This window comes from Episyrphus balteatus, chromosome 1, assembly GCF_945859705.1.
Source record: "Episyrphus balteatus chromosome 1, idEpiBalt1.1, whole genome shotgun sequence".
Lineage (NCBI taxonomy): Eukaryota > Metazoa > Arthropoda > Insecta > Diptera > Syrphidae > Episyrphus > Episyrphus balteatus.
The window spans coordinates 135,462,713-135,478,544 of record NC_079134.1 but is presented as its reverse complement, the minus strand read 5'-3'; the positions used below and the strand labels follow the sequence as shown (position 1 = coordinate 135,478,544).

At 30.7% G+C, this 15,832-nt stretch overlaps 1 protein-coding gene across 4 annotated transcripts in view; it reads left to right on the top strand.

Annotated features, from left to right (window-relative positions):
- The window catches only part of LOC129907290 (myb-like protein Q), a 119,911-nt gene that overhangs the window by 40,621 nt on the left and 63,458 nt on the right, over positions 1-15,832 (top strand). The window lies entirely within an intron of this gene.

The window sequence follows — 15,832 nt, the reverse complement described above, 5'->3', positions numbered from 1 at the left end:
TTTGAGTATCTGTCGTGTCAATGGAATAGTTGGCCAGCAAGCGCTGCTGCTGGAAGAATAGCAGCTAACTAAATGCTTTTATAGATTCTTTTTTGTTTGTTGTTGTTGTTTCAAGTTTAGCGTGTGGAAAGTTCTCTCTCTTTTGGGATGTTGTAGGTAGTCGTACCGAAAAAAAGTTTCTTAAGCGTGTAGGGAATGCTGCTCATCTCTGCTTTTATTCGTGTTATTTTTATTTTTTTTTTGTCGTTGATTTTTTTTTTGTTCCCTGGTTAAATTTTCTTGGACAAACCTTTTGAGTCTGTATACAAAATACATAATAATAAAAAAAAAATAAAGTATGAAGACCTGATCCTTTTTTAGGGATGTTAAGTGACTTCTCTTGTTTGCGGCTTTGTTGTTATTTTGATTATACAGATTGTTGTTGAATGGCTTGGGAACAATTTTTTTTTTTTTTGTATGATTTCTCGATGGCTTCGTGTCAGATGCTTTTTGTATTTTCTAAACTCGTTCATTTCAAGTTTTTGAATTTGGACAATGCGAAACATTTTGTATGTGCTTTATAGAAATTTATGGTATAATTAACATTTATACAATCAGCTACTTGATTTTAGTTTTAGGGCTAAACTGGAGGTTGGGTTTTCTCATTGTTGTTGATGTTATTTGTTTGAAAATCACAGGATTTTAGATGGGAATAATGTTTTTTTTTAGGTCAAATTTGACAAAATGGATTTTTAACTTTTCAGTTATTTATACGGATCTTAAGTTTTAAATGAATATTAAAATAAATTTAAAATAAATGCTTAGATAGATAGCTACCCAATCTGACATTTGTTGAGATTTTTTGAAAAACTAACAAAAAAAATAAAGTAGTTATATTTTTTCAAACGGAGGATCTGCCATAGTTTAGTTAAATTGCGATGTTGACATTATGTTGAATGAGGGACTTAAATCGGCGTTGATCCTGAAATCAAGATAAATTCGCAAACAAAAAACTCCAATCTATAACTTTGAATACTTCAATTTCTAACTCAAAAGTTAAAAAAAGTACGTATACGCCCCAGTGAACTCCTCAATTATACGTGTATTTTAATATTCAAACTACATATTGTTTTGTAAACAGATTAAATCATCCGTTTATTTAATAATAAGTTTATCAGTATTATCAGATAAGCCAAGAAAAATTTGTATGTTAGAAACAGGAGACGCTGAATTTAAAGTTTAACTATTACAATTTAAGAAAACTCAAAACATAAGTTTTATTAGAAATTATTTGAAACATAAGAGGGAACTACTTCGGTAGTGGTTTTTACATTTATACCTATTTTAATCCAATGCCATGAAATGGTGCCGCGCTTTTATGCTACCAACATCATCAAACAATATACAAAATAATTGTCGTCATGGTTATTGCACCAAATGAGAACAAAAATTGAAGAAAGTATCAAAGGCTTTTTTGTGTACATTTTGCCAAAATCAATCTCCTTCACAGTTGGTGTTTTTCTAGAGATGTCTGCTCAATAGTTAAGATTGCAACAACAATTTTAACACTGATTTGCATTTCTCATTTTCTACTGTTGACTTTTTAAGGAGTGAAAACAATTCAATCATCATTTTTAGGAACATTTTTTGTTTTGTTTTATTATGAGGATTTTAAGTGGTAGCTTATTTAATTAGAAAATGATTGCAATGAACACACTCTCTGAGAATATTTATATACATTTTTCATTTAAATTTTTCGTTCTAAATAATGCATTTTAACTTTTGGAATATCAGTTCAAAATTTTAGTTACACGTTATTACTACTGCAGTATTGATTTTTTTTTTACTCTAAAATTTAAAGTTTTTCAATTTTTTTGTTTTTTTTTTTACTCTAAAATTTAAAGTTTTTCAATTTTTTTGTTTTTTTTTTTTTAAACCTATACAAAAAATAATAGCTTCGATTTGCTTAAACTTTTGACATTTATTCAAAAAACAAATAACAAAAAAAAAAAAATCGGTTTGTAAGGGAGAATTTCATACACATTGTCATTACGAGCGGACTTTATGATTGTTTTTTTTTTTTTTTTTTTTTTTTTTTTTGACTCGTATCAAGTCAAAGAACCCATTACTTGACAACGTCTTAGAATAATATTAAAACTATGTCACTATGTCAAGAAATGGTATTTAGTGTCTTGCAAATTTAAATTTAATTTTACTTAATTCAAACTGAATGGAATTTTAAAACGATAAGACGATAAAAACCGCATAGCCGCTTTAAAAGTGAAAAAAAAGCAGCTAACTTCACTTTTACAGTCTCGACATAAATATTAAAAATAAAAGATTTTTCTAGTTAATCCAATAGGGTTTTTGTTTGGTACAAAAATCAATTTATTTTATGATTTCGATTTGGCAAAAAATTGATTTTGACAATTTTTGCCTTCGTTTGGCCAAAAAAAAATTGATTTATTTTTTTGATCTTAGAGCAATTTCGCAGATCTGGATTTTTCGGCAGATTTATCCCATTTTTACTAACACCACTTAGCATCATATTGACAATTTTTTGTTTGATAATAATTTTTTTCGGTTTCAAGAAAGAATCAAAATAGTTTTGAATTCAAATGGAAGTAATTTTAAGTGAATTAATTTATTCGTCCAGCTCATCTTCGTATACAAAAATCAATTGTGGAATCAATATTTTTGACAACTGCGATCGCTGCCTAGCTCACAGACATAAATACACACCAATACTATTGCAAATACAAATCAATCTGAAAACGTATTCGTTTCGCAACGAAAAAAATCAATTTATAGATCAAAATATATCAAATGAAAACCCCATAAGTACCTATAAATTTTAAGAAAAAACAATTTTAACATAGGTAACCGTTTTTTTGAAAAAAGGTCCGTATACGCCCCGTGTACCTAAATATCTCTAAAATTATAGCATTATTTTTAGAAAAAAAAACATGACCCATGATAGAGAAGATATATGAAACATGCTGACTTCAACTTAATATTTCAATTTAGAAATGTTTAATATTGTTTCTGGACTAAATTTTAACATGGTATTTTTTTTGTATTAAATGTTTTTATTAATTTTATTATACATTATTAGGCTCTTTTTATTTATGTTTGTTTATGTTTTTACTTATTAAAAAAAAACATTTACATTGTAAAACACCCTGATACTAAGATACCAACATACATTATGTAGCTATATTTAAAAAAAAAGTTACGTATTCGCCCCAATGTACTTAAAAGTAATTAATTGAGGTTTAACATCTAATGAAATGTTTTGTAATCAATTCAAATTTTTCTTTTCTAGTTAAAAAAAAAATGGGTACATAAACCAACTTAACTTGGAATTTATATGTAATAAACATTGATTTGCATAAATTCACTTATTTTTGGTTTTTCAAAAAATATTCGTTAGTTAAGCTGAATATAACTATAGTGAATATACCTCACAGGTTTTTTATTTTTCATAATATTTGCATGCAACACAAACCTAATTCGGGGGAATAGTTAAAGATAAATTTAACCCGCAAAAGCTACCAAAAACGCACTTTATGAAATATAAAAATTATAGATTTTTTTTTTTACTACATCGCGATCGGTGAAAAAAGGAAAGAGCAAAAATGTATTTGGTAATAGTTTACCAAAGATGATGATACAATATTAAAGGGAATTTCACCAAGCACTCTGAGAAGAAAGTTCGTGTGGTTACAATCACTTCTTCGAATTCTATGTTCTAAGGATATTCGCTGAAATAAGATTGTACGATGTACATTTTTTTTTTTTTTTAATTTGAACTTCAAAAGAATAAGAATAGAACTCTTGTGAATTTTTGTCAAAAAAACGAATTATAGTAGCGGTAATAACTATTATGGATTATAAACTCTAAGCTCAATTTACCATTATTCCAGCCATGTTAAGTTGTGATATAGGGGAGAGTGGGGCTAAAAGTAACAGGGGTAAAAATTAACAGCTAAAAAAAACGATGTTCCTTTCAATATTAAGAAACGCGTAAAAGAGAAAAATGCTCAATTTTTCCATATCTACCGGCACATTTTCTTCAGTTGAAGATAAGATGACAGGGTGAGAAGTTATACTAGTGGTGTCCAAAAAAAGCATGTTTGTAACTTTTTTTTTTAATTTTATTTTTGGTCTACCTCTCAACCCGAAAAAGATAGAGTGCTAAGTGTTTTTTTGTTATATGCATTTGTGTTTTGGCTCTAATTGCGTGTAAATGTTATGTCTATATCAGTTTCGCTTTTTATTCAAATTGATTTTGTGTGAAAACATTTTGTAACAGTTGTAACATTTTTCGGGGGCAAGTTGTAACATGCAAAAACCTACCTATAGATTTGTTCACTTAGGTATTTATGATTGCATAAAGTGTGACTTAGATAAAAACTCCTCTTATTATGTATTAATTCGACTTTTTTTTACTTTTTACAAGTGAATTGTGATTTTTCGTTTATTTTATTTAATTTCATTTTTATTTATTATATTTTTATTTATTTTGCATTACAACAAATGCTGTTTGTTATCAACTAATGTAAACTAATTTTTTCTGTTTGGAGCATATTTATTCAAGTTTCAGGGAAGAAAGATTTGCTTTAACGTTCAACGTAACGATTTTTTTCGACTTACCCCACTTTTTTCTTACCTACATAAAATTTTTTTACCTAGTATAACCAACAACCCTGGATATGAATGCTTGTAAATGAATTTGTATTTATTTTGGAATTGCAAACACATTTTGAACCAACACTTGAATTTATAAAGCTTATAAAACAATTTATGAATTTAATTAATTTTAATTTAAGACTTTTGGCAAATCTTCTCCGAAATCTTGGATTTAATCCCTTTTTTTTCAAATCTGCACCGAAATTTCATGACTGAGGTTTGTTTTTATTATTACTAATTAAAATAAATAAATATAAACAAATAAATTTTTTTTTTTTCTTATTTTTAGTTCTTGGTACAACCTACCCCGGTATTTGATATGGTAACGGAGTTACGAATAACAGAGTTACGCGCGACAGAGTTACGGCCGTCAGAGTTAAGCGAAACCGAAGTTACGAAAAACTAGAGTAACGAATTCTAAAGTTATGTTAAGCTATGACATGTGATTTTTGGGTTGGCAACAATTGCGAGGAACGATATGGAATTATGAAAACATAAATAAGAGAATATCGATACGTAGGTGCAATATTAGTTGGACAAATAAGAAGTTAATTTCAATTATGTCCCCCAAACTTACATAATTATACTTATGTTTTTTTTCTATTTCAAAGTTTTTGCGATCTTCTCACAAAAACAAAACCATATACATATGTATATCTATACCTATCCAATCAATATTTTACAAGATTAAATAACACCCATTTTCGCTTTACTCATTTAGTTCTGACCAATGAGAAAAATGTTAATCTCTTGTTTGTATTTCCATAATTCCATATCGTTCCTCGCAATTGTTGCCAACCCAAAAATCACATGTCATAGCTTAACATAACTTTAGAATTCGTCACTCTAGTTTTTCGTAACTTCGGTTTCGCGTAACTTTGACGCTCGTAACTCTGTCGCCCGTAACTCTGGTATTCGTAACTTCGTCGGTTTCCCCCGGTATTTGTTTCAACCTACCCGTATATGGGGTAGGTTGAAACAACACGATTTTTTTTTTTGAAGCTTTATTTTTTAACATTACCGTTAGGTTTTGAAAAAAAATTTGTGATGGATCTCGCAGCTAAAATGTGGTTCTTTTATTTAAAAAAGGTTGGGTTGACTTATTTTTAAATTTGTAGGAGTACCATCGGTTTTAGTAAAAAGTGTTACATTTCGCCCCCCTCTCCTCTACTATAAAAATAATGCTTAAAATTGTCAAAAAAAAAACTAGAATCAAATACCTAGGCTATGTTACAAAATTCGACAAGTGTATATCCAGACTTCAAAATGTACATAGTTTCTTTCCGCCTTTTGAAATACAAAACAAAAAAAGTGTTGCGTATTTCACATAAAGAACAATGCGTTAGTCGCCGGCTATGTGTCCAGTCAGCATAGGAATATACAAATCTAAGCAAGTTACTATCATTCTTTTGCCAGTATAACGGCACTCTGTTAAGGAAATCCCATACTGGCTGTGATACTGATGGTTTTTATAAACTACCTCAACGACTAGTATACTATTCCTCTATTCCCAGTTAAGGAACAAGACACACCAAAACAAAAAGCAATTGTGTCTAGTCTGGACTGGCTCTGCGTGTACCAAAGCCATATAATACACTCTGCCACTCCATTGCCGAGATTCTTACACGTATTTCGCAATCTGGAAAACAATTGTCATCGCCAGCCAGCAAAAGCCTACTCGACTAAATGCCTCGACAAATGTTCCTTCCATTCGCTGCCACCATCATCATCTCCTTACCCAACAACTGTGTACGCGATTTACCATTACCACTATCACCATCCTTCTTACCGCGCGCAATACAAAGCTCCATTGGGCCAAGAGAAAAGAATTGCAGTCAGGAAATAAATGAAAGGAACAAAAATGCAAAAAAAAAAAAAAAGAAATCGTTTTTTTTTTTTCGAAGAAGAAGCAAAAGAAGCAAAAAAAAAATTAAAAACCTGAAACCCATCAGCTATCAGGATTTCAAGTAGCGCCCTTGTGTTGTTTTGCCCTGTGTCCCCGGGTCCCTGGTGTTGGTTATACCGTTCTCATTCCTGGGCCATCATCCATCACCCCTCAACCCACCCCGGCCGACCGACCGACCGACCGCACCCACTCCAATCCAATTCACCAACCCCATATACCTACGGGTTGTGTTGTTTTTGGTTGTAGTTAGTAGCCTTGTCGGGGATCATCATGATGAGAACAAGAGAGAGAGATTGTGGGGCTCCTGCTTTAGCTTCAGTTTTGTGCTCCAGCTCTAGATCTCTACTCGACATGGCATCGCATCGCATCGGCACTCTACCAACACCACAGACGCCAACCCAAGAACGAGAGAAGAGGGCACGTTTTTAAAAATGGAATTAATTTCTTTTGTATTCGTTATTTAGTTCGCTCTTTCAGAAGAAGGCTCCCACTCTCTCTATCTCTTTCCGACCTGTTTGTCTTGTGTTATTTTTGTCTCAATCGACTTTGGATTAAAAAAAAAAAAAAAAAAAGCCAGCGGAAACTTTTTTTTTTCCAATTTTTTTTTTTTCTTCTTCTTTTTTTTTTTTTTTTCATCTCATCCAGCTTCTGTCTGCTGGTTTGGTTTGGTTTCGTAAGAACCGATTTTTTTTTCTCTACAAGCCTGCCTGTCTTTGGAGGTGTGTATGTGAGAGTGTGTGTGTTTGTGTGTGGTGTGTCGTCGTCTATACTAACGAAGGGATGTTGTATCTTTGAGTACACATCTACAAGTTTCTACAGAGAAAAAATTAAGTTCATATAGATGCAAGGGTAAGTGGTGATGGTGGTGGCAAAAGGAGACGATGACGACGGGCCGGCGAAGGGGGTCGGTTGGGTAAGGAAACGACGATGACGGCGGTGGTGGTGGTGTCGGCAAAAAGAATTCATTGGGTTGGATTGGGGGGAGGTTGATGATGATGATGATGATGATGAAGGAAACGAAAAAAAAAAAAAAAAAGATCTGAGAAAAAAAAGGGAACAAATCGGAAAGAAGGAAAAAAATTGCTTTACATACCTACACGGAATGAAACGGGAAGGTGGATGTTAATGGGGAAGTACTTCTCGTAAAAGGAAACCTCTTCGCCAGTTTTTTTTTTTCTACCACTTGCCACTCGCCACAACCTGCCCCCGCTTTCACCTACCTACCTTCTTTTACTTCAACCCGTACTTGGTTCGTGTTCGTCATCCGGGGATGACCCCCCCCCCCCCTCCCCCTTTGGTCTTCTTAAACGCCCATCAAACAAAAATGTAGTTACATTTCTTCAATACTAGGTACACAAGACGAACAGACCAAACGACCGACCGACCGAGAGAGTGAAACGACAGGCCGAGAGCTTGGGATGAAAAAAATTAAAAAAAATGATGAAAAAAAAAACTTGGGTAAAAAAATCGACCGAAAAGAGAATGATGGAAAAAAAAAAATTGTTTCAAATCTCAACCAACCAAATGGCGAATAAAGGCACAAGCACAAGATAAAAAACAGAAAAACCTTTTTCATGCATGACAGACTCAAATAGATTTGTTTGAATTTAAATCCTGATGCTGCTGCTGCTGCTGCTGCTGCTGCTGCTGCTTTGAATGCTTCGGCTTCTGCTTCTGCTGCTGGCTGGTGGTTCTATCTACTGATGGATAAAAGCTCTCTTTCTAGCTCTAGCACACCTCTAAGACAGCTACAAATAGATATGTGGGGAGAGAATTATTTTCATTAAAAAAAAAAAAAAATTCACTCAAGTCTCACATACTTTATATAGTATCATCAAAACATGTATATCTTTTCTTCTATCTGTATTTTTATCTTAGATCTCTTTGGATCTGATGGGTATCTGAGAGGATAATCTCAAATTTTTATTTTGCATTGCGATAGATGCATATATTAATACCAACAACCAACCATCCAACCATTCAAACCAACTAATACAAAAAAAAAAAAAATCTTAGAAATTCTATTAAAATATTTTTGCAATTCAAGCTATTCACATTATGCGTTGTTAGATATACATGCTCACCATTTAAGACTTATGTAGTGTTGATGTGAGGGGTTTGAAAATCGGAAATCGATGAATTCTTCTACATAGTGATGACTGAATACTATTATATTCTTATGTCCTATAAGATTTACATAGAACGGAAACAAATAAGAGATTCTAATAGAAAATTGTTAAAATTCTGAAAAAAATCGTGTTGTTAAACGCACTAGTTAAGACTATCTGAAAGTCTGAATAAATATTAAGCCAATACCGCTGCTTTTGTTGCTATTGCACGTACTTTTTGTTGCGTCATCGTATGTGTACAAAAAATTGTGCCTGAATTTCCAATTCCAGAAAAGAGAAACTCACGAAATTCAACATCGGGTATATAAACAAAATGAAGTGATAAAATTCGAATCCGAAACAGACGAATCAAAAACTTCTGCGTCGAAAATGCCAATAAAATCGATTGAGTAGTAGGTACATTAGCAAAAAAAAATCGGAAATAACTTTTCTAACTTTTCTTACTTTCGAAAGAAAAAAAGCATCGTGTTCAACCGATAGTGTAGCGGTTTAAGATTTAAACCTTTGAAAAACATTTCAAAAGTAAACTTAAATACCTCGAAAACTCACTTTTCAATTCAATTCGGGTGAATTCTGTGTTGCAAGGTTTAAAAAACTTGGCTTAGGTGTTCGAGTTATTTCGACAATATGATTTTAGATGAGAGTCCCTGAGAATACCGCAAATCAAGTCAAATTTTTGTCGTTTATCGTAAAACATATTTTAAGGTAATAGTACAGGAAAGATAGACTTTTTCGTGGAACGAAATATAGGACAGCTGAATTTTTCAAATGTGAAAGAGGGGTATTAGAAAAGCTTAAGTCCTGGTTTTCGGGACGCCACCCCCCTGGCGAAATCCGCCATTTTGAAAAACGCGAATCGCTCTATACCTCCAAAACTATGTGTCCTAGAGAAATAGTTATCAGGACAAAGTTCTTGGAAATTTAATTATCCTTTTCTTTGTAGTACATTATTTTTCAGATCGGACAATAGTTTTTAGGTTATGTTGTTTTAAATTTTATTTTTTCGTTTTTTTTTTAAGTTTTTATCATTAACGGTTATAGCAACATAATTTTTTAAACAGTAAAAGTTATAGACCATCAAATTTCCAATAGTTTGGTATATTTTTGAAAGTCATGCGATGTATGAGTCGAAAGTTATTGATCTGAAAACTATAGTCTAAGTACAGGAAAGTTAGTAAAAATAAAATGCACGACTGGGGTCGCACGAACTCGCTCTTAAAGTTAAAGTTGCTTAAATTTTTAAGACTTTTTATATAGAAATTTGGAAAAAAAATAAAATTCGTTTTAAAAAAAAAATAAAATAAAATCTGAAATTAAATTGCCCTCCAAAACAAGTATGCAGTTTTGATTGATATATTAACATGCATTTTTAGAAAAAAAATTTTCAAAATCGTTAGAGCCGTTTTTTAAAAAACTAATTTTTTATAAATAATTTTTTGGAAAAAAAGTTTAAAAATAAAGTTGGTATGCCATTTTGTAGAAATCACCAATCAACATCTAAAAACAAAATTTCAAAAAAATTCAATGTCCCGTTTTCGAAAATTTGATTTTTCAAAAAAAAATTTTCAAAATTTTTTTAAAAATCCAAAAATTATTTTTTTCAAAATTTTATTTTTAGTTTATATTTATATTATATAAATGCTTCTTAACAAAAAGTTTCGCTAAAATCAAATAAGCAGTTTTGGAGATAATCGGAATTGAAAAAAACGGTTCTATAGCAGGTACCGTTAATAATGATTTTCAAAAAAAAAATTTTTCATTCAATGATAGACCTTAGCTTAAAACTAACATTTGAATTTTTTAAACAAAATCGTTAGAGCCGTTTTCGAGATATTTCAATTTTACTAAAATCGGTATATGACAAGTACCGTTATTTTTAGTCCAAAAAAATTAATTCCAAAAACCCCTCTGGAGAGTCGCCAAATAACGCTGCATACCAAGTTTGACATCAATCGGTCCATCCGTTTAGGCTGTAGCTCCTTATACAGACAGACAGACAGACAGACTGACAGACTGACAGACTGACAGACTGACAGACTGACAGACTGACAGACAGACAGACAGACAGACGGACTTCCGGGACCCACTTTTTTGGCATCGTCTACAATCGTAATGTCATGGAAAAATGTTATCTCAACTTTTTTTTTTTGTACGAATGCATAACTTGATATATAGTACCTATATCGCAAGTAAAAACAGGCATTTTGTGGAACGAAATATAGGGAGGCTGATTTTTTCAAATCTGAAAGAAGGGTATTAGAAAAGCTTAAGTCCTGGTTCTTGGGAAGCCAACCCCATGGCGAAATCCACCATTTTAAAAAACGCGAATTGGTCTATATCTACCACTTAACTATTGGCTTGACAGAATAAGTTAATTAACCAAAGTATTATAAATATCTTTTCTTTTGCATTCACTTTTGTTCTGCGTGGACAACACTTCTGAGGTTATGTTGTTTTATTTTTTCGTTTTTTTTTTTATTTTTCTCAGTCTCTATGATAAAACGTAATTTTTAGCATCATTTAAGTTGTAGAACATCAAATTTCCATTAATTTGGTATCCTTTTGAAGATTATATGACTTTTCAAACCAAAGATACGGAATAATAGGTATTTCAATATTTTCAAAAAATATATAATATAAGATGAAACTTAATATTAGCTGCGTTCCTTTATAAATATTTATTATCTACTTTTTAGTACTTAAAGCTGCTTTGAACTACTTTTTCAATATAGCAAAAGTAGTTTTAAGTACTAAAAAGTAGATAAATATTTCCAAAGGAACGCAGCTATTGTGATACACATATATTTTGTTTTTAGTCAAACATCCAACTTTTATGATACTAAAAAATTTTGTTTCTATCATAGAGACTGAGAAAAATTAAAAAAACCAAAAAAATTTAAAATAAAACAACATAACTCAAAAGTGTTGTCCTCGCTGAAAAACAGTGAATGCACAAGAAAAGATATTTATATTACCTACAACTTTAATTGGGTAGCTTATTCGGGCAAGTCAATAGTGTAGCAGATATAGACCAATTCACGTTTTCAAAATGGCGGATTTATTAATGCGGTTGGCATCCCGAGAGTTGGCATCTGTCGAAATTCATGTCTATTTGGTGTTTTTTACTTGCGATAAAGGTACTATATATCAAGTTATGCATTCGTAAAAAAAAAAGTTGAGGTAACATTTTTCCATGACATTACGATGGTAGACAATGCCAAAAAAGTGGGTCCCGGAAGTCCGCCTGTCTGTCTGTCTGTATAAGGAGCTACAGCCTAAACGGATGGACCGATTATTGTCAAACTTGGTATGTAGCGTTATTTGGCGACTCTCCAGGCATTAATTTTTTTGGACCAAAAATAACGGTACGGTCATATACCGATTTTAGTAAAATTGAAATATCTCGAAAACGGCTCCAACGATTTTGTTTAAAAAATTCAAATGTTAGTTTTAAGCCAAGGTCTATCTTTCAATGAAATTTTTTTTTTTTTGAAAATCATTATTAACGGTACCTGCCATAGAACAGTTTTTTTTTTTTCAAATCCGATTATCTCCGAAGCTGCTTATTTGATTTCAACGAAACTTTTTGTGAAGAAGCATTTATATAATTTAAATATAAAGCAAAAATAATTTTTGGATTTTTAAAAAAAATTTGAAAATTTTTTTTTGAAAAATCTAATTTTCGAAAACGGGACATTGAATTTTTTTGAAATTTTGTTTTTAGCTGGTTATTTCTACAAAATGGCATACCAATTTTATTTTAAAACTTTTTTTTCCAAAAAAATTATTTATAAAAAAATAGTTTTTTAAAAAACGGCTCTAACGATTTTGTGTTTTGGAGTGCAATTTAATTTCAGATTTAATTTAATTTTTTTTTTAAATGAATTTTATTTTTTTTTTCCAAATTTCTATATAAAAAGTCTTAAAAATTTAAGCAACTTTAACTCTAAGAGCAAGTTCGTGCGACCCAGTCGTGCATTTTATTTTTTTTTTGTGTTTTTTTGTTAGAATTTGATCAGAGTTGCCGAGTTCTCGTTCGTGTTTTAGATACCCGATTTTTTTTTTTTTTTAGGTAGAAAATGTCCCATTTTAAATAACACTATGGCAAAAACAAAAAAGTCGGGAGAGAAAACTTTGTTATCTGAATTTAAGTATGTTGAATTCAAAACTGTTTATAGATTCATTTTATCACGTCTAGTTTTCTAGTTTTCAGTTAATTTTTTTTGTTTGTTCCAAAATATGTACATATTTGTCCGTAACATTGTTTTTTTAAATTTAAATCAGAAGTCACAAAACCATTAGTTATTTATGTCATATGTTAAACCCTTATATTTTTAAATGTCATAAATTTCCGTTTCCAATATCTATAAGAAAAAAAAAATTAACCTAAACAAAATATATACAGGGTGTCCCGGAATATGATAAGGGCATTCTAACCCTTTGTTGCCCGGAGCATTTTTTTTTTCTCAAAAAAATTAAAAAAAAAAAAGTTGAAAAAACTTTAAATATTTCTTGAAGGTCGCGCCAGAAAAAAATATATCCATTGCACTAGTAAATATCATTATATTAGTTAACTTCTTCTGGGGTGAAGGGTTAAGGGGTGATTCTTAGGTATTTCTCGAAGAAAACGCTTACTTTGGCATGCCTTTACTAAGTAAATGTTAATTTTTCCGTTAATACTAATGATAGAAACTTCGTTTGGATCTTGATTTTAAGGAGATATGTATGTTATTCTTTGTAACTGCATTTAAAAAAATGTTAATACCTCTTTTAAATGCTCTGATATTAATTTCCACTTCCCCCACAACTGACTTCTGGAAATTTCTGCTTTCAATTAAGAAAAAAGGTCCATGGAAAAACTAATGCACTATAGGTATTTTGAGAAGGGAATTTTATTTCCCAATGATTCGTGATAGCAAAGTTCCCGAAATGGGGAAGAGTGCCAGAGAATTTTTTTTCGAAAATCGATAAAAATGGAAGTACTGAAAATCAACGATTCCGACCGCGCAAATTAAATTTTCAGTATTTTTAATTAAAAACGAAATTTTTTAATCAAAGAAGATGTTTGTATTTGAACTTTTATGAAGTCTGCCTCTTCCAAATGCAAGCTTCCGATAAATTAACGTCTTCTTGAGTTATAAATACATTTTCAATCCTCTTCTGAAGACGACTCTGTTAACTTCCGAAAAAATCTTAGACCACTTGGAACAATCGTAACACTTTTAGAACGTAATTTTCTTAGCACTTTCTGACATTTCGGCAAATATGGACACAGTATGTGTTTTGATATGTCTTCATCAAACAACAAATTATGTTTAAATATTTTAATTAATTTAATTTAAATAAATTATAAATTCTGTCAAAACGCACGATTATAGTATAATTATAATAAATATTATAATTAATATCAAATAATGTGCCACTTAAAAAATCAATGAACTTAACGTTTCCAAACCAATAACAACTACAAAAACGTTAAATCGTAAAAAAAAAATCAATTCGCAATTTATTTTTTTTTTTTTGTATTAAATTCATTTTGTTTGATCAACGAGTGTATGAGTAATAAAATCGCATACAGCCAAAATTAATACAACCATAATGTTGGGTACACGTTTTCACAATATTAAATGAGACAAAACAAAAAAGAAGAATTTATCTTTAGGTATATGAATGAACACACATAATTAGCTTTTTCCGGGTGGTTCGTTTGCTAGTTATAGCACTGATACACATATCATAGTACTCTTTTTTTTTTTTTTTTGCAGAAACAAACAATTTTATAAAATTACCATTGAATACAAAAAAAAAAATTAACCATTCTAGGTAGTTTTAACATTTTAAGCCAACTTTGCATTATTATTGTCTACTTAAGGTTCAGAGAACTTTTGCTATATAAACCCAAATTGCTTTATTATGATTGTTTGAAATTATTTATTCTAAAATAAATTTGTGCAAAGAGAATGCTTAAACTGTTCCGTGGTTTGAGGCGATTTCGAAAAGCCAATGAGCTCTCGTTTCATAAAATACAAAAAATCTAACAGATGAAAGACCTTGAAAAAAAAATGAATGTTAGAGTCAACAGTCAAGATGTTGCGGAGAGGAGATACTGGTGAATAATAAACTTGGTGGAAGTAATAAATCATTTAACTTGCGTGAATAAATTTGAGGTTGATACTCTTCGTGATCGATTTTGTTTTTTTTTTCTATTCACGATATGAATAAAACAAAATATTGCCAACTGAAAGAGTATGTTGTACTGAATCTTATACAAAATGAAATTGTTCGATTTGAATTGTGTGATCCACACTGAAGAAACAAATATATGAACATATTAGTCCCATTAATTTCTGCAAGCATACATGTTTTATTGTTAGTAAATTGAAAATTGTTCCGAGTACGTACTTGACCGGATTCACGTGTAGTTAGTACAAAATTTACTATGTACCGAAAAAGGAGAATAATTTTGATTTTATACGATTTTTATACGATTTTTTGAGTGTATACAGTACAGTGAACTCATCACAAAGTTTTGGTAATGTTTTGTGTGATATTTTTATTTTTGCAGAGTATACAAATCTATATGTTCATTCAGTGCATACTTACAATGTACTGTATTGATGTAAATTAAATACTTAGTACACCAGTTGTGTAAACATTACGGACTTTTAAATAAACTAAACAATCATTTTGCTTTGTATTGAGTTCAAACTCTTATGTACTCAATAAAAACATTTGTGTTCACTGTATAGAATTTTATAAACTCATTCGAATATTGTAATGCGTACCGATTTTAAGGTACTTTTATGTACATACTTAGCACTGGGCTTTTATATACTAGTGTACTGAGCAAGATTTTATTTACATAATCAGTACACGATTTATTAAGTACAGACTTGTATAAATTAATTACAGGTTTCAAATTTGTACGAACTACTGTGTAGTTGAATAAGTATTTTGCACTTGAACTACTTAAGTCATTCCTCAAATGTGAGTCTTTACTAAAACATTTCATTTGACATTATCGGTCTAATGTTTGTCTTTTACATTTATGTAATGGATAGCATTTCTTTTACCTTTTTACTATAAGCTTCTGAGTCAGTGTATTTGTATTAAGTCATAAAAACCG